At 37.4% G+C, this 19,895-nt stretch overlaps 1 protein-coding gene across 8 annotated transcripts in view; it reads right to left on the bottom strand.

The window, feature by feature from the left end:
- adgrb2 (adhesion G protein-coupled receptor B2) overlaps window positions 1-19,895 on the bottom strand; it is a 450,506-nt gene that overhangs the window by 144,968 nt on the left and 285,643 nt on the right. The window lies entirely within an intron of this gene.

The raw sequence follows: 19,895 nt of genomic DNA on the forward strand, positions 1-19,895 counted from the left end.
TCACTTTTCATTAACTTCTAATTTTCATTACATTTACTCAATTTTGTACATCATTGTACTAAATATAGTTATTCAGGTCTACTTAATTTTTTTACTGACTTGTACTCAATTCATGAAGTATATTTTACATGATTTTTATATTTTTTTATATTTACTCAATATTTTTAAGTGTAAAAATGTTTCACCAAAAAAATTGAGTACAGCACAGTTTTATTTTTTAGAGTGTATTTGTTGATTTAATGTACAGAGAAATAAAGCAACATTAAAGCACTTGCTTAGCAATGTCTCTTCTTACACTGACCCAGATATGCTCTCACCTAGGTCTCTTTGATGCACTTTTTTCTTCTCTTACGCTGCTTAAGGAGCTCATTATACAGTAAACCATACATTTAGCATGACATGTTATGGTTAAATTAATTGTTTTTATTTATTTACTTTCTTTTATAGAATATAGAAAAAAAAATTGCTTAACCTCCAGCTCAGAATGACGCATAACTCAGACACACACCAGTTTTAGACAAGCACCAACCTACCTGTGCAACTTTTTAAATAGCACGCAAGTCTGCACTTATGTCTGAGGTCGGAATACAGATGTGAGCGGCGCGTGATGATGTAACAGGTTGCAACTGGTTGTACACCCATCTTTAAGCGGCGAGACTTTGCGACAATTTGATTTCCCGTCGAAGGTTTTAGAGCGCCAGACAGTAGTGTTGATAATTGGGACAGGCACAGCATCGAGGTGCGCTCTGATTGGGACAGATTTGTGTCAATGCCGAAAGTTTGTTTTGTAAAGAATGGTTTGTGTGGGTATTCTATTATGATTTAAAATAAAAAGGTAAAAAAAATATTCCAACGTCACACCAAGTTTGCATGAGATAATGTGTAAGTAAATGAACAGCCAGACAACAAATGATGCAATAAATATGTAAATAAATTATTATTATAAAAAGTAGTGATACTCAACACAGAGTTTTGGATGGTACCATATTTATCACTGCACTTTTTATTATAGGGTGTGTGTGTGGTTAAGCTTCTTAGATGTGTCTGGGAGTATTAGGTGGCAGATTAAGGCAGTCATCCCCAGCGGAAAATACACACACACACACACACACACACACACATATATATATATATATATATATATATATATATACACACACACAACCCATCCATCCCCACTCTTAGGGCAAATTTGACCCCACTAAGCAGCTCAAAATTCCAGGTCATTTAAGAAATTGCCTATAGCAGCAAGGTTAAGCCCTTACCTGCTCAGGAAAAAAAAACGAGAGCAGAAAAGTCCATGTCAAAGATCAGGACCAGTGTGTGCATGCTAAAATGTGGCCTGCAATGAACTGAGAGCTGCACTGGCAACACCTAATGGACTACAGATCATGGAGGCTACAGCCTGAATGAATATAGGTATTTGTTAAGCCTTTCACCTGCAGCACAGCTGCTGTGGTATGGTGCGAGGGCTAGAATCCTGGCACACGGGGCAATTTCCATGTAGTCTCAACAAAGCTAAATATTTATAGGGAATACAATGCCAGGCCTACAGGGTAGAGACTGACGATACCCACTGCCACATCCAAGCCTTACTTTGAACTACAGTATATTTAAGGTTTAAGAATACATTTTTCATTTATTTCCTTCTGTTAATAAAATTGCATGAAATATTAAATAAAATATTAATACAAATTAATTTTTCGAAGCTTGGGGCATTTTGAGTGAGCATGGATATATCACTCACATAAATATATTATTATTATTATTATTTTGAGACATGCAAAGCTAATAAAAGGCTGTATGGAAGAAAAGAATGTATTTTAATTTAGGTTAATTAATTTTAGGTGAAGAAATTATAAAATGACTTTAACCCAACAATAATGGAATATACCAACAATTCGTCCTTTTTTCTTTTTTTCTTTATTAAAAAATTCAACTATATTTTGAGCGAATGTGTTGCATGTGGCCAGATTGTTGAGTCTGTAGTTTTTTGCTGATGTACATGGAATGTCAGGATTTCTGCAGGCAGATGGTGCAGACATATGGGCGTTTAAAACACTGAACTTTAAGCAATGTTGAAATAGGCCAGAATTATTGAATAAACAGAAGTAGTAGCTGATTTGTCTGCCAACTCATATTATAATCCCTTCACGCTGTTTACTACACGCACACACACACACACATATGAAAATAAAATATAATAAATAATCAGTTCAGCAGTGTTGCTAGATGGCATAAAGTAACTACAGATTCTATAAATAATAAACAGCGCGCTAATAAAAAATTCTTATTGGGACATTTAAAACAGAGCTGTGTTTGTGGGAAAGTGCTTCTGACCTGAAATATCTACAACAGCCGCAGAACAATCACTCATAGCGCTATGTGGAGGAAAAGATTTCTGAACAAAAGTCATATTCAACTTTTTAAGGTCTACTTGTTTGTTTGTGTGTGTGTTTTAATATAGATTACAAAAATGGGGGGAAGATAACTTTTCTAGCCTTTGGCACACTAGAAACTTGTGTAGTGTAATTAGTAACAGTGATTTTTTATGTATATAAATAAAAGTAAGGTTTTGTATGTACATTGATCATAACTCGCTCTGTCAATGATATATTTACGTGTCATGCATTAGAGGACCTGAAAATGTTGTCTGTATGTCTGTCCAGACAGATTTTGTCACAGTAACACGCAAAACTGTCTGGGCAGAATTAAATGAAACTTTGGCGGTACTTAGGTATTAGCTGGAAGTGTAAATTAAAATGTTTACTAGAAGTGAACTCATGAGCAGCTTTGTGCCAGATTTCATCTGCCTGAAGTTTAACCTACACAATAAACTCATTCAAAGCGATGTTATGAACAGTTATGTGCCAGGTTTAATAATCTATTTTAAATAAGATTTCTAATAAGCTTCTTGCCCAATTTAAACAAACATCTGCACCAATATATTTTAATTAGAAATTCTAAACTGTAAAAACATACTGGGATTAGTTCATATTTTCACAGCTGAAATAACAGCGCTGAATTGGTTTGAGTGAATTTTAAGATAAAACTTAATCGTTAGCTGAGCTACTTTTTGTACTTTAAACATTTGAATGGTGAAAAGATGACAATGAAGGCCGTACATTCTTGAATAATGACCGTTGGCCCGAAGATCAAGATCATATGATCATTTAGTGAGTGGAACTAAATGACCGAAATCATTTGAAAATCATTTGGAAAGTCGAAATCTTTGAAAATTTAAGGATAACTTGTCACCACCTTGTGGAAGGAACATATCTGGCTGTAAAAACTGTACACACAATCATTCACTTATTATTGCCGCATCCCTTGTACAGCCCTGACCTCGCTCCAAGCCATTTCTATGTTTGAGCTGATAGCCAGTGCATCTTAACATTGGACAGCTTCGCGCTTGAACCAAAATAGTTCAACACAGCTTGTACTTAGCACCATGGACAGCTCCTCTACATACAGTGAAGGGACAGGGCACCCTAACTCACTCACCAGGGCTGAATGCAGATTATCGCTTTCCATCTCGTTGTCATAAATAGGCTATAAAAGGGGAAACTGAGATGCCTGCAGACTCAGAGTGCTCTGGAAAGGCTTAACCATGGAGGAAGCAGCTTTCAAAGACCTTGCGACAGCACTCTGCTACCTTCTGCACCGCTCAGATCAGTCTGCCAGTGCATCCCAGTTTGACTTGAACGCCCGTCGTAAAGAGCAAAAAGGTCCTTCGAGTTGGATCTCACATGGCTATCATCTCTTTAACTGAAGCCATTTACTTGTACTTTTTCTGCAGTGTACAGTACAGTCACAACTATGTTTAGCAACAGACATTATAATAGAAAATCACATGTGCTCTTTACATAAATTGCTAAATGTGACTTTACTAATGCATTTGAAATCAGAAGAAATGTCCAAAGCTTAAATGAGTCCCAGGAAGGTGCTATAATGTCAGCCTGAAATGAAATATTTCCATGAATTCTAACAAGCAAGAGCTATTTTCTTCAATTTCATGCAAATTAAGCCCCATCCCTCATACGGAACATAACCACTTATAACTACACTACGAGGAAGTCAGGACATTGCCTAGGGCTTCAGTCGTTAATAGTGACCCTAAAAGCTGATCACATGGATTAATAAAAATATGAAATCTGAAACTCTTTGAGCACTTTAAAAGCCTTCACATCCCATTAGTATCCATGTGCCTTGCATAAATTGTCATGCATATAGTATTATTTAAAATTAAGAAGACTTTATCTGTCAGAGAAGCATAGGAAGGGAATAAGATGGAAAGATGAATAAGCAGGATAGTAATAAAAGTAATTAAAAAAAGATAATATTAGCTAATAATTTTATATAATAGGTCATCTTCTTAGGTCTTTTTTGGCAAGCAAGAATTAGAGGCATGATTTCTGCCAGGGGTCGGCCAAATTGTTTCCTTAGCTCACTTATGAAAGAACATCCCTCATAGCAAAATTATAAAATTAACAAATCCATTACAGAAATAAGTAGTCCAATAAGTTGGAGACGTCTATAATTCATCCATCCATCCATCTGTCCTGTCTTGTAAGTTTATTGAACCTGGACAGAGACGCTGTGTTCATTCTATGAGCATAACCTAGTGTGGCCTTCAGCTGTTAAAGATAATTTACATCATGTTTCAGTGTGTTGTGCATTGTGCGATGCTTTTCTTCTCAACATGGTTGTAAAGACTGGTCAATAAAATCAGTTTAATTATTCTCATTTGAGCTTTTTTACCATTAGTGTTTCGTGAACCAGCCCTTAAGGCACAAACAACTCTACCATGGCCTAAAACACAAGTTGCCCATCACAATAACATTGCATTACATTTACTTGTATTCATCGACAAAGGAAATGTATAATCCAAACAAACTTCATAAAACAGAAACTAAGCACCATGTATGGAATTTATCACTCCTGCAGAGAGACTCCTTTTTTTCATGTTGTTCTTCTTAAATCGTACATACATTACGATTTATGATTCCCAATACTTAAACAACAGAAGCCACTAAATGAAAAACAATGCTTATTGATTCGGTCTAATGTAGATTCATCTGTGCACTGTGTACATATCCTTCTTGGCTCAGATCCTCATGTGAACACTAGACCTAAAGGATGGTTGCTCATTTCACCAACATTTGTTTTAGTGTAGTTTATCCTCCTGCTGTTACTGCCTTCTGTTTACTTTAAACTGTCTGACTTTTACCAACTATTGCATACATCAGTGTCCATTTTTGCGAGATATCTCACCCTGTTGATTTTGCAATGCCTAATTAAACATGCCATGCTTCCAGGTTGAATTATTTCATTACCTCTCAGATCTCTCAAAGCAGAAGCTATGGAAATGTTGAGGTTTGTAAAATCTACATAAATCTAGACCAGAGTTGGGGGACGTTACTTTTTAAAGTAACTAATTACATTACAAAATTACTGTCATTAAAAGGTAATCAGTTACATTACAGTGTTACTTTCCGATAAAAGTAACTAGTTCGAGTACTTTTCCATTGCAGAAAATGAAAACTCCTTTGTGATTCCTCATGCATGTTGTTTTAGTCAAGACCTTTATAATTATTCTACCATCATCACTCAGCGAAGTTTGGCCCATAATCTGTTTACTACTAATACCCCTATCTCACCTACGTGGTTTCGGCGGTGGCTGTAAGTACGGTTCATCATGATTCACCGCGATTCACCGCGAGTTTTGGTGCTGTGGTTAGGTTTCCATCTTTCCGCGCGTTGGTCTTTGCATAGTCAAACCGTATAGGTGAGATAGGGGTATAACAGCAGGAATAACAGAGGGGGCGGGTTATTGAGGAGGGCTTGTAGGGCGACTTTCACACACACACACACACACACACACACATGCACACACACACAATAACGGATTGGGAATGACTGCTGTCTGGCTTACGGATTGCATAAATTGTCGGAATAACGGATTAAATTATTGAAAAAGTAACGGACCTAACGCGTTAGATTACTCGTTACATCAAAAAAGTAATCCAAGTTATTTTGTAACGCGTTACACCCAACACTGATCAAGACTACATGAAAGCTGCAAATATAGAGAATGTTATTGGACTTAGCTTTCATAGCTCATTCGTATAAAAAACACAAATATACTTCTGTATATACACTTGTTTGAGTTCTACTTACAAAATTCAATTTGGCTAATATATAAGGCTGAAGTATATCTAAAATTCCAAAATTTTATTTTAGTTATTTAAACAGTAACTACTAGTAGCACACTATGATATAAAAAAGAAAAAAGAAAATAAAAGTTTTTATATGCCAAAGCAATATTTAGCATATGCAGCATGTGTTTGTGTATGCGTGTGTGTAATTAATATATATATATATATATATATATATATATACTGTATATATTTGATATATAATAATAATAATAATAATAATACTTTTCATTGTGCAATTCTTCTAACCCATATTCTGTGCCTAGGTCAACACATTACCTTCAAATTCACATGCATGGAAAAGAAGCAATGCAGCCCATTAGCTGTTGGTAAACAAATAACTCCATAGCATTTAATTATACTGCAAAAACTAATTATTAACTGATGCAAAGTCATGGATTTATGATTAACAGATGAGCTAAGATTAGCAAATATGTTGTGGAATTTATTATAAATGTATTTAATTTATAAAATATAGAAAGCATTACCTTAAATTATAATACGAGGGGCGTTCATGTCAAACCGGGACTTAATGTGATGAACATTTCTCATGTGTGAAAACGTCAAGCACACTACAGTGATTAGACTCTTAGCCTTAGTAAAATATTAGAATGTTTAAAAAACACCTCCATGAACGAGGTGGTTTGGAGCCCCATGAACATTTAATAAGTGGAAAGCCTGATTTAAAAAAATATTCAAATAACTTGTCACAGAATTGCAAATCTGTCTGTTGAAATGGCAGACACAATCATTCACCAACACCACTTGTGCATTACAGGAACTTGACTGGGAGTTACAGTATAGCATAATTCCCCTGTACAGTCAAGCCATTCCCACATGTTCGAGTCATTAAAGGAGTTCCTGGGAGGCTGGTGTTTTAGCTGTGAAACAAGAATTCCAATCCTGGCTTTGGCTTATTGAGAAAACTTTCTACTAAGATGCTGGAATAAGTGCGATAGTAAATAAAGGTAGTTTTCACTCTTATTTATTCTAACTGTTTTTTGCATAATAAAAAGTCCTGGTTTGACTTAAACAACCTTCCTACTGTATATTCTCTCCAAGAAAAGTGATAGAAGCGAGTACAATGGTATTGATGGTGGTAGATTAATCAAATTTATAGTTCATATACATATGGATAAATGACACTAACCATGCCACTTTTTTTACAGAGTGATGTCTTGAATCTGATTGGCATTAACAGCTATTTCAACACCATACTGGATGTATGAAAGCCATATGTCACACATACTATATGTAGTTAATCATTGGTATTGAGGTTTTCTGTAAAGATACATTTACCTTACAGTTACGGAAGAAGTCTCCAGTGTTAGCAGTTTATAACAGGCAGTAGGTTTTCTGCCACCGGTTAAGCTTGACAAGGACATGACAAGCTGATTTATTAAAAAAAAAATTGTCTTATAACTTCAACAGAGAGGGAAAAAATGCGAGTGACGAAAGATGCTGCAAAGTGCTAACAGCTAGTGACAGCCTCTCAACTTCTCATTGAACGCCTCATGGAAGTTCAGCAGCGGCAGCACATGAAACAACCATGCAATGAAACGGAAATGTCATCATTACCATATTACTGTGGTATAAGAGACGGTAAATAAATCACATTTAGGCATGCTCTTATTGCAAAAAAAAAAATAAATAGCACTGAAATAACAGCCATGTTGTGTTTGAGTCCAAGGCTCGCCATGAAACACGTCTTACTTTTCTGTCCTATTTTGTATATTTGTACTGTATGCATATGAACAAAAAAGATTGTCAAGATGGAGGACAGGTCATGCTGTGCTTCTGCACAAGCGTATTTCTGAAACGTGGAGAAGAATAGACTCTCTATGTGTAGCTACTCCTTTTATAAGAGCTTTGTCTGATGAAGGATCTTACTAGCCATGACATGGGTCAACACTGCTACTCAATTATAAGCCTCGAAAGTCTCTGTAAATCACTTAAAACCCACTCAAACCCATATTAGGAGTTTTATGGCCAATTACTGAAAAGGCTGCAGAGAGCACTGTAATGTGACAGGAGAAAATCACAGTTCCCATTACTAGCATGTCACCTTGTGGCCTTCACCCGATAATACTAATAACGTGCTGTTGCCTGGGGGTCGGTGGGGGTTGGGTGGATGGGGGAATCAACGGGAACCAGTAAGCAGTCTTTATTCTTTCTCAACACCATCAGCCTTACAAGTTGTTCAGGATCATCGTCCAGATACCAGCTATCTCATTGGGAATGTTACAAGAGGCTAAAGTTACTGTAGGGCGAGCGATAAGGACGAGCCTCAAGACTTTCCTAAGGCTTTTATTCCTTTATTCGTACTGTATACACCGCAATAAAATCTATTCCACAGTCTCATCTCCATCCAGTCGAGTTAGTGGCAGAATTTCAAGGAGCTCGAATATGATACTTTGTGAAAGGGTTGGGAGAGTTTTTTGTAAAAGAAAAAAAAACGATATGACCGTATACACCTTGGGATCTATTTTAATAAAGGTGCCAGTATAATTTGCTGCTAGGTTGTAGAATCATTTGTCCCTGTTCTCACCCAGTTGCCATTTTCATGGTTCGAAATTAATGTCTCCGTGCTGACACTGGAAGAGCGGTGCAACAGGAGGTGTGACATTTAAAATCTGTCAGTGCAGTGGGACTTTCTAACCCTATTTGATCTTAAAATTTCATTTAAACTACCACCTGTTGAGACCCCCTCTTCCAGCAAACGAATGCCAAAATGGCATACCTGTAACCTGACCGTTCTTTAAAAAGTTCTGCTCCATTTAATCCAACCTGGTTTTGTAGATGAACACTTATGCACACATAGGCTTCTGCATTTAAACAGACGACATTATTTGTTTTTTTTAAAGTACTCTTCAAAGATATTACTAATAATTGGTGCATTATTTAACTACACAATTTAAAACACTGTACAAATCACCCATTAAATATACTGTAGGTATGTCAGTCTGTGCTTAAGTGCATCTCTACATCCCACATACATGAATAGATTATTCTATAATGCAAATAATGCATCATGAGTAAATATAAAACTACTATAAATATACTGTAGAAATGATTCCGTTAATAAACAATACAAGATGACACACTCAAGCAGCCATTCTGTATACTGCTTATCTTGTACAGGGTCACAGCTTATCCCAGGGAACTCAGTGCACTAGGCGGGGTAGACCCCTGGATAGGGTGCCAGTCTGTTGCATGGCCCAGTCACGCACATACTGTACAGTACTTACACAATCCGGGCTATTTGGAAACACCAATTAGCCTACTTTACAATTAAAGCGTGTCTTTGTGACTCATTTTCACAATGTCACATTTTACATTTCCAGTTATTATGGCTCCACAATAATAATAATAATAATAATAATAATAAAAACTAGCCTTTATTTATAACATTTATTTTCCAAGACTACTTTTAAAAGTGCTCAATTCTGCTAAAATCTGTGGCTAATCTGCGGCTAATCCCTTTGCTAATGATTATATTTAGCTTGGAGCAAGTTGTATGTTTCTAACATAACTAGCAAAGTGTGTAGCAAAGTTGTGTTAGCTTCCAAGCTTTCTTCGAACCACGTCAAAGACCTCAGTGAACTCTAAAAGGTGCTCTTTCTTTAGCTGATCAAATAGAGAGCGATTATATAACAGCTGGTGCAATAATGAAGAATTGTTCAAAAAACTCGAGTTCAAGAGTTGATGGTATAAAAGTGCTAGCAGGGCTAAGCATTCAATCTTTCAAATGTTATTAAAAAAAAAAGGAAAGAAAGAAAGAAAAAAAAAACTATTTAAGGTTTCATTTTGGTATCCGCATCAGATTATGAGAATGCTACTGTATGAAGTATTGATCTCTATCAACATTATGAAGAGTTGTGTGTGTGTGTGCGTTACTTTATCAAAGTTTCTCCTGCACGGCAAAGTCTTCAGGACAGAACAGCTTCACAAGCTCTTTCTCCATTTTTAAAAACTCTGATCAAATTTTGATATTGTCATATAGCCATGGTATCATGCCGTTCAAATCAAACCGGGACATTTCTTATGATTAATGGCATTAAACCTATTCACATCTACCACAGCACATGATGACTATTTTTAATGGTGCAAATGTGTAAAAGGAGCCGTAACCCCGTGTATGAGGACGTTTCTCGAGGTAGCTCAGATCCCACTGCAGTCGTTCCCGTGAACATTCACACGGTGAAGCGCCTGATCCATGAAAACCGTCGGATAACTTGTCAGTAACTTGAAGTAGAGACACATTTGTCTGTGAGAACTGTACACACAGTTGGAGGCCAGCATTTCAGATATGGAGCTGGCGGTTTGATCATGGCTCTGGTGCACTAAGAAAACTTGATGGTATCCAAGCACTGGAGTAAGTGCATTAGTGTAGCAGGGGATTATATAGAGAAATAAAGCTAGTTTTTAGTCTTATGATTGAGTTCTGCACAATAAAAACCCCGGTTTGACTTGAACGCCCCTGTGTGTTGTTCCCCACATATTTCACACACCTTCTACACTCTCAGGTGTGGGATCACTGAGAATGAGTATAACGTGCATAATAATCCGAAATAAACCAGTTCAGTGTGCACCAGTGCACGTTACTCCTAATCACGGCTAGGTCAGTTTACTTCTCGCAGTGATGTTAGCTGATAAAAGCTTCTTTTTTCCTATGATGAGCTTGCACAAATAGAATGTGCTTACTTCATCCTGCACTTCGGCGAGCACAAACAGCTGACATGGCTTTGTTTGGCATCTCTTGAGCAGCGTGTGTGAACCCAAGCTCACTGGCTCATTTAAAACAATAAATGCTGTGTCCTTTTCACACTGAACTGCCAAAGACTCCCCAGCACAGTGAAAAGGCCATGGCCGCCTACGACCTGCTGGCAATTAACAAGCACTTCCCTGGCAGGAGCGGGTGAAGAACACAGAGGGAGAGAGAGAGAGAGAGAGAGAGAGAGAGAGGGGGGGGGGGGGGGGCACAGCAGCATAAGACAAGTCAATTCAAAGTAAACTAAATTTTTGGCAGGTTAATGCACCACAAGGACAAGTAGCTGTGGGTAGGTACCACAACCACTACTTCTACTACCACCAATAATAATGGACAGCCTGTTGAAATTATTAACATGACATTAACATTAACATCAGCCCTATGTCGTGGGCTATGTGAGGGGCTCTCTTGTTTTTCTAAGAACTGTCTTTTTTTTTTTCCCGGGGCTTTTCGGAGGTCAGACAGGTTGGAATCTGCCGCCATTAGTATGTCTGAGAGTCTCGCATAGCTCATACACATTTGCATGTATGCACACGAAACCTGGTACAAATTTAGAGCTCAGAACTTTCACACTGCATGTCTAAAGAAAGTCAGTTATTTTAGTATATATACGATCGCCACTAAACCGGGCCTATGTGATTTCAGTACATCGAGGATGAAAAATTGGAGAAAGATTTTTGATTATCTCAAACGGGTCAGCCCAGACATTTACTTAACTTTATGCCGAAAAGAGGTTATTAATTTTCTGTTGTTGTTGTTGTTGTTAGTCTTTTGGATGCTTCTGGTAAGGGGTCGCCACAGGTTTTACTCCAGATGCTCTTCCTGAGTGATATTATATCAAGTGACATAACATTATTTTACATTTTTTGACATCAAAAGGGGAATTGGGCACTAATGGCTCAGAGGTCGGGTTCTCGCCTACCATGAGAAAGGCTCGGGTTCGATTCCCAGCCAATGCCCAAAACTCCAGCCCCTGGATGCAGGTCTGGTCCAAAGCCCAGATAAAATGGGAGGGCTGCGTCAGGAAGGGCATCCTGCGTAAATCCTGTGCCAGGTTGTTGTGCGGATCAGTCGCTGTGGCGACCCCTTAACAGGAGCAGCCAAAAAAACTAACAACAACAAACATAAAATTCCCCTTTTTCTAAAATTATGTCATAATGTTATAGGTATGTCCCATTTAAATGCATGTGCCCATTGTCTTTCTGGTGCGCCCCTGTGGTGATGACCCGGTGTGTTTAGGCCCACTTATCACTGCTTGTTATTATTGTTATTATTATTATTATTATTATTATTGTTATCTTGTGATTTTGTTGTTGTTGTTTTCCCAATACATCAGAAATGGTAACATGCTGGAAAAAAAATCAAGGATAGAAATCACAGACAAGCAAGATTATTATAATTACTATTATTATTATTTTTATTATTATTATTATGAGTTGATCATTAATTATAGTCAATGATCAGTTGATTATCTGTTCAAGAGATTGCTCATGATAAACAGCAACTGATTTTAATCATTAAAAACTCCTAAATCAAGCCATTAAAAAAAAAAAATTCTGCACACCGGGCAACTGTAGCAAAAAATTCACATAAAGTCCAAACAATGTGCATGTGGCTATGCATGCTCACAACACAGTTGGTCATAGCTAACCAGAAAAGGCCATACGGCTAATCCTGTGATGGAAGAGTAAAATTTGTAATGAATACACTTCAACAGTTTTAGTTCAGCGAGACTGCAGAAGCTTAACTTTAGAATGCTTTTTTTTTTTTTTTGGCATGGAACAAGGTGTGTGGGAGTTCCAGGTGACAAATTTAACAGTCAGTGTGCAGAGCAGGAAAACGTATTACAACCAAGACCTATTGTAATGTACCTATATGCACCTCAATTATCCAAACTATCAAAGAAGCATTGCACTGTGCTGTTAAAGCAATTATTAACTAGTCATTGATTAGTTTACCTAAAACCGATGATCGATTATGAAATGGCTACTGACTTCTATGACTAATAATAATAATAATCATTATTATTATTATTATTATTATTATTATTATTATTATTATTATTATGATAGCTGCACAATTCCAGTACATAATACCCAAAAGTCAAACTCAAAAATTTTTTGTGCACAAAGCCATGTTTCTGCTTAGAGATTAATTGTGCAGGTCTTATTTTATTCATTGTTCTGGTGGATAGAAAATGTGTGTGTTTTTTTTTTGTGTGTGTATTTAAAGGAAAACAAACCCATCTGCATTACAAAAAGTTAACCAGTTTATGTCAATGCTCATCACATTCACTTCTCTGAGAATAGTCCATGTAAAGCTGTCACATCAGTAAAGTGCAGTAGAGTAAAAGTGGAGAAAGACAGAGACAGAGAAATAATAAAGACGGAGAAATGGAGATATAGTGTATAGAAAGAGAAGAATAGTGATGGACTGTCAAAATCACTGGATAGTGAAGCAGAACTATACACTTCGAACAGGCAGGTAAAAGAGTGAAAGACACTAGGAAAACTTGGTTGCTGAAGGAGGAAAACGTGTACGGTCATGCTATGAGAAAACACAGAAACTGGGAGAGAGGTGTACGTTCTCCTTCATGGTGAAAAATTCAAATCCCAAGAGAAATGTCTATGAATAAATTCGAAAAAAAAAAAAAACTATTTGGAAATTTTGGAGAAAGTCAATCTCATGTGCTCTTACACACAAGATACGATGATTGGGGAAAAAAAACTAAAGAAACAAAGAACAGGGAAAAACAGTTTCAGAAATCTGATAATAGATGCATTTGTGTGGATCTAATAATCAAAATAAGAGCTGGAATGGAATTTTTAATTCATTTATTTATTCATTTTCTATAAAACTTATCCTGTACGGGGTCACAGCGGGCACACACACACTCATACATATACACACGCTACAAGTACTTTTGGGAATGCCAATCTCAAAGCTGGAGGAAAAAAAAAAAAACCTTCTTCTGTATTCATCGTCTTCATTATCCTCATCATCATCACCTTCATGTTTTTCCTTATCATGTTCTTCTTTGTGTTCATACTCATCATCATCCTTATCATCATCACCTTCTTCTCCTTCCGTTATATTTTTTTGCAGGTGAAACACTATGCAACACTACATAAAAAGGATGACATGCAATGACCTTTTATATTATTATTATTATTATTATTATTATTATTATGGGTATTGTTGTTGTCGTTGTTAAGTTTTATGCTAGTATATGTAATCCACTGATAACGCTACCATGAAATGAACTGAGATCTCGACAGCAGTGAGAAGACAAAGTAGAAGAAGGAGGACATGGAGCACAGCTGGAAAAGGAAGTGGCATTAAGATGAAAGGAGGCACCCAGAGTGCTATCTCACTTCAAACAAAGGTCGGGGGGGCATTAAAAAAAGTAAATGCTGTAGAGAGACGAGGTCGTTCGGAGGGAGGATCATTAGCAGGGCATTGAAGTAAAGACAGGAAAGTAAGGAAAGCGTGGCAATGACAAACACAGTGAAACTGAGAAAAAGACACCGAGGCAGAGAATTGTGTGATGGTGTGTGTCTCAGTGACGAAATAAAAAGGAGCTCTTTGTTATGATTCAGGGATGAAGATTAGACGCTCAGGGTTGCGTCACTAGTCAGTGATTATCCTGATTTATCCTGGTTGACTTATATATTATTTAGATTTGGTATAAATTCCTTCGCTGCTTGTTTTTAGTTCGGATTTGACTTCTTGCTTTAATTGCAGTTTATCGATTCGAAATAGATGATTCATCCTGTACAAGGTGCATGTTCATTTAATTACATGCTTCCTAGAATATAAACGGGTCACCCCTAGGGCTGGCGCGTGTGTCACAATGATCATTGGATGGGAAAAAAGAATAATAATAATGATTAGTTTGAGTTTTCACTTTAATCAAGGCGACGATTCTGCCTTTACACATCAATCTTATTTCCCAACCAGTAAGACTTAGTATTATTTAAATGGTGTAATATTTCTGGGATGGGTTACTACCAGTCCAGACTTTACCCCGCCTTGTGTTAACTGGGACCCTATACAACCCTAATACATACAATGCGATGTATAAATAATGGATGGATGGCTAATGTACTATTTAAAAAATATATATATATATATATATATATATATATTAATGCAAGTTTGTGCCATTGACCTTTGGCTTAAATATGTCAATCTTTTAAAAAAACAGAAAATCTCCCTAACATTATCATTCTCGTTAATAAGCTCACGTGAAGGGCATTGGTGAGAAATCTTCCATATATGAGACAAAAAAAAAATGGTTTCTAAACACTCACTGCTATTATACGCCTAGGGTAAGGTTTACTAGTTTCACTAAGCCGAAGTCAATTTACTTGATTTATTAAAATTATATTGACTGTTGGGTAACTCAGTCAAGAACTTCACCGCCCTCTATTTCAATAGATCAATACGTCAATGCACAAAATCCAATCTTCAGCCAAAAAGTTTATTATTTTTAATTCATAATAGTATATTATTATTATTATTATTATTATTATTATTATTATTATTATTATTATTTAAATCGAATTTTTATATCCAACCAGACCTAAAGAAGAAATCCTATGCATGCATGCCAGATCTCAACCCGTAGTGGACCAACAAGTCGGATGGCTGCCCAATTTCATTTCTGAAAGAAGCAATATTGTTTCATAACAGCTCTCAATATGCCCCACTGCATCCAAACAGATCCATAAAGCTTTACTCAAAACAAATTAGCTCATAACAAACGCAGCTTTCACCATTCCTTTTTTGCCCGCAATGGCTGCATGGCTGTGAAAGCATTAGCAAATCGCTGTGCTAATACAATCCTTACAGTGCATTCATTATGACATTGTAATCAAATGCAATTCATCACAGGGGCGGCGAGGGGTTTTGCTTTGTGCATTGCTTTGTATTTTATGGGTCTGATTACAGAGGGCCCCTTCGCGCTTTGAGAGCTTTGATGATTAACTTGGAACATATGAGGCAGAATGCAGTTGAACCCCTAGTGCTAAAACTCCTATGCAGTTTGATAAGGTCAATCGCTACTGAAAAAAAAGAGAATTTTTGATTACACAGTGGGCAAAGTTCATACAAACTTTTGACTTTGCTGTCTGCAGTCTACAGACTGTTTCTGTTCATCAAAGTGACAAAAAAATAAAAATACAGAGAACACGAAATCAAAATAAGACCAGACTGCTGGCTGTAGAGATTTGCTTCTTATGTTGAAAAAGATCTGGTAGGAATATGAACACTATATGAAACATGCAATGTATGTACTGTATAAGTGCTATACTTCCTTTAACACCCAAGCCATTTAAAGACTTCTAGCATTAGAGGTTTATTTTACCACTAACGGAATACATGAATGGCGTCACGGAAATCTTGAACTCACCAAATGCTCACATTTTCATTATTATGCAGAAGAGAAACATCTGTCTGTGCAAACTGTCCACACAATCATTCACCAACACCGCTTGCACGTTACAGTTATTAACATGTCCCCCGTACAGTCCTGACCTCGTTCTAAGCCATTTCCACATGTTTGGGCCATCAACGGGAGTTCATGGGGGGCCAGGGTATTAGGAGTGATGCAGGCAGCCCTAATGTTCTGTTCTGATGGTGTCCAAACACTAGTGAAACCCTGGGATAAGTGCATTAGTATAGCAGGGGATTATTTAGAGAAATTAAGGGAGTTTTGACTCCCTTGTGTTTGAAATTAAAGGTCACTTTAATTAAGGACAGATCAAGGTCACTTTAATTACGAATGCCAACTGTTATGATATGGAAATCTGATCTGACCAATAAAAAAAAAAAAAAAAACAGAATTGATAATATGAATTGTAATATGAAAGTAGCCACTGAAAAAAAGAATAAACTCCATTTTATACTGAGACGTTCATGAGCCCAAAGCGAGCCCATCTGACTAGCCTTATCAGCTGAGATAAGTCATTCAAGAGAACAATCATCCCAGTGGTTAAAGAAGAAAAAAGAAGTCCAGACCTGAATCCCGGAAAACTAAGCTTAAAAATCCATTGAATCATGAATCTATTTTTTATTGTTTTCCCCAAACCAACGTGAGAGACTGATAATCTTCTACAAAACTGTTTTATTTCAGATTATTGTTACTAAAGACGGTGATCCATCCTAGCAAATGATAGGGTTAAAAAGTGTCCTAGTGTGCTTTCTCCATTTGGTATTAGCCATTTAACGTCACTTGCCATTTGAAACTTTATTGCCTTGTACTTTTCCTGTGATGATGACATCATTGGTATTCACCACTCAATGCAGCTTAATAACGGTCTACTTCACTAAAAGTATGTGTTAAAGTAAAGAAAGTCCCAAGTCCCAAAACTAAAGTTGAGCTCATCAACTTAAACCAGTCAATCAATAGCGTAACACCTATCCATTTCTCAAACCGGCAATAAGACTGGCAGCACAGACTGTTAAAAACAAGGCTAATGTTTTTTTTCTCTCTCACTAGCTGAGAAGTATGAGGCAGTCAAACAGGCATTATGGGTTTCTGTTGGCAAAATCCAAGCTCTTTTACCAGCTATTTACAACAACAGTCACATTTCTAAGTCCTATTTCTGTTCCCTCAAAATAACCAGTTAAAATTTTAAGCTTGAAATCCAGACCTTCAGCACAGGTTAATGTTGCTCGCACAAGCAGCAAGGGGTCGCCACAGCAGACCATCCAGTCCGCACATACAAGGACAGTATATCTGATGCCCTTCCTGACAAACCCTTCCATTTTATCGAGGATTGGGAGTGGCACTGCATCCAAGGGTGAGGGTTTGGGCATTGGGTGGGAATCGAACCCGGGCCTTCAGCATGGCAGGCGAAACACCTACTGTACCACTGAGCTACTTGTGCATGGAGGACACACATGTATGTATGTGGCATAGTCCAAAGTGTATTCAGATATAACATCTCATTGCAATGATGAAATGGAAAAGTGTACACACACACACACACACACACACACACACACACACTGCATCTTTTACCAGACACTGTAAACACTCCATTCACAAAATTAGCTTTAAAAAAGATCTCACCAGTTCTTCCAAACAATATTTTTTAACCACTTTCTCAATCAAAGCTGTAGTTGAATCCCTTGGAGTACTGGAAGCATAAAGCCTGATTTATGCTTCTGCATCAAATCAATGAAAAGCCCTCGTCTGTAAGCTACTTAAGTGTCCTACAACATCGTGAGCATTTACAGTACAATCGGTGTGTCTGGTTCACTGTGCAATTACACCACCAAACCTCTAGTTGGTGATGGGGTTTTATGTCATGCTGCTGAATCTCTTCCTCACTTGGTGCTGAGTGTTTTTTAGCAAGGACTATGACATCAGCCTTCTGTCGTCATAGGGCATGTGTTGAGGATAGTGTGGAAAGGGCCCTCTTAGAAGATACTTAGAAGAAGAAGAGGGCCCTTTCCACACTATGATAGAGGGCTGATGTCACTGTGCTTTGTTCATCTTGTTTTTCTAAGGATCTAAGCATCTGGTCTTTTTTAGGAGCTCAAAAATCATTAAAATCAGCACACAGGTTGGAATCTGCTGCCATTAGGATGCCCGAGGGGCTGGACACATGAGGTGGAATAGGGCCTTCTCACAAGATTCTAGTGGATAGCTCATTCTGTACACAATTGCAGGTAGACATTTAAATCTCATTGAGCTGAACAACTTCTGCTGTGCATTAAATGGTGGTTATTCAACAGGAAGTCAGTATTTGGGTTGTTTGCAAAACACACCCAGTGGAATTTAATATACTTCTCCTAGGGGGGTTATATGATTGCCACCAAACCGGGCCAAAGTGATTGCAAGACATAGCAAACGGTCCAGCAATGACAATGCCTTAGACTTATGCCCAAAATGTCAAATAATTTCCTGAGTGATTTCATATTGAGTCATACAATATGTACAATATGATATAACATTGAGTTTCTTCACATTGAGTTACAGTACATCATGTTTTTTGAACGTCTTAACATAAAATTGCACTTATTGTAAAATTATGTCATAGGGGTATTGGTATAATGCATGTGCCCACTATGCCCATTGTCTTTCGGGTGTGCCCAAAGGGCGATGTCACAGGTGCTTGGGCCCGCTCATTGTTGCTTGCATTTCTTGTTGTACTACAGTACAAACAATGGCAAAAGAAACTAAATGCATCTTGTTGGAGTTAAAGTCAGCAAGAAGCAATGCAAAAAAACAAAAGATAACATCAGAGGAGATGGTCAGTACAGCATTTAACTCACTGGATGTGTAGAACCCTAAAATCCATTGCTACCAGATGGACCAAGCACAATTGTTGTGGTCTGTGTCACCACAACATACTACATTTCTGTTGATGCAGGAGTATTAATCAGCATTAACACATGCCGTAGATGCTCATTAACACCAATTAACACACACATGCTCATTAAGACCTACCAATTTGAGACCATTCTGGAAGAACCTGAATTACTCTAAAGAAACCTGGAACTCTTAAGACAGTGATCAGAGCTCTGGATAGAACCCTAAAATCTGGAAATGTGAGAAAGCAACACTCCACTTTACCGCTTCCTTTATCAAAAACTTTATGGGTTTATTTGATAATAAACACTTTGTATGTCCTCTTCATGTCTATGTGTCAAGGTTCTCCAATTTCTCTCCACCTCTCAAAACTAGCCCCCTAGTAAATTGCCCCCTTAGTACCCTGTGGTTGCACTATAGTTCACTTATAGGCCAACAGGTTATTTGAGATTGCAATCAACTTGGGCCATAACTACATCCTGGACCATCTGATCAATACTGGTGTCTATCCTAGAATCAGAGTGGTTGCTCCACAATCAATCTTATCATCGCTGTACAACTTCATGACATGCTTCTTCGGCTA

This window comes from Clarias gariepinus, chromosome 28 (assembly GCF_024256425.1).
Source record: "Clarias gariepinus isolate MV-2021 ecotype Netherlands chromosome 28, CGAR_prim_01v2, whole genome shotgun sequence".
Taxonomy (NCBI): Eukaryota; Metazoa; Chordata; class Actinopteri; order Siluriformes; family Clariidae; genus Clarias; species Clarias gariepinus.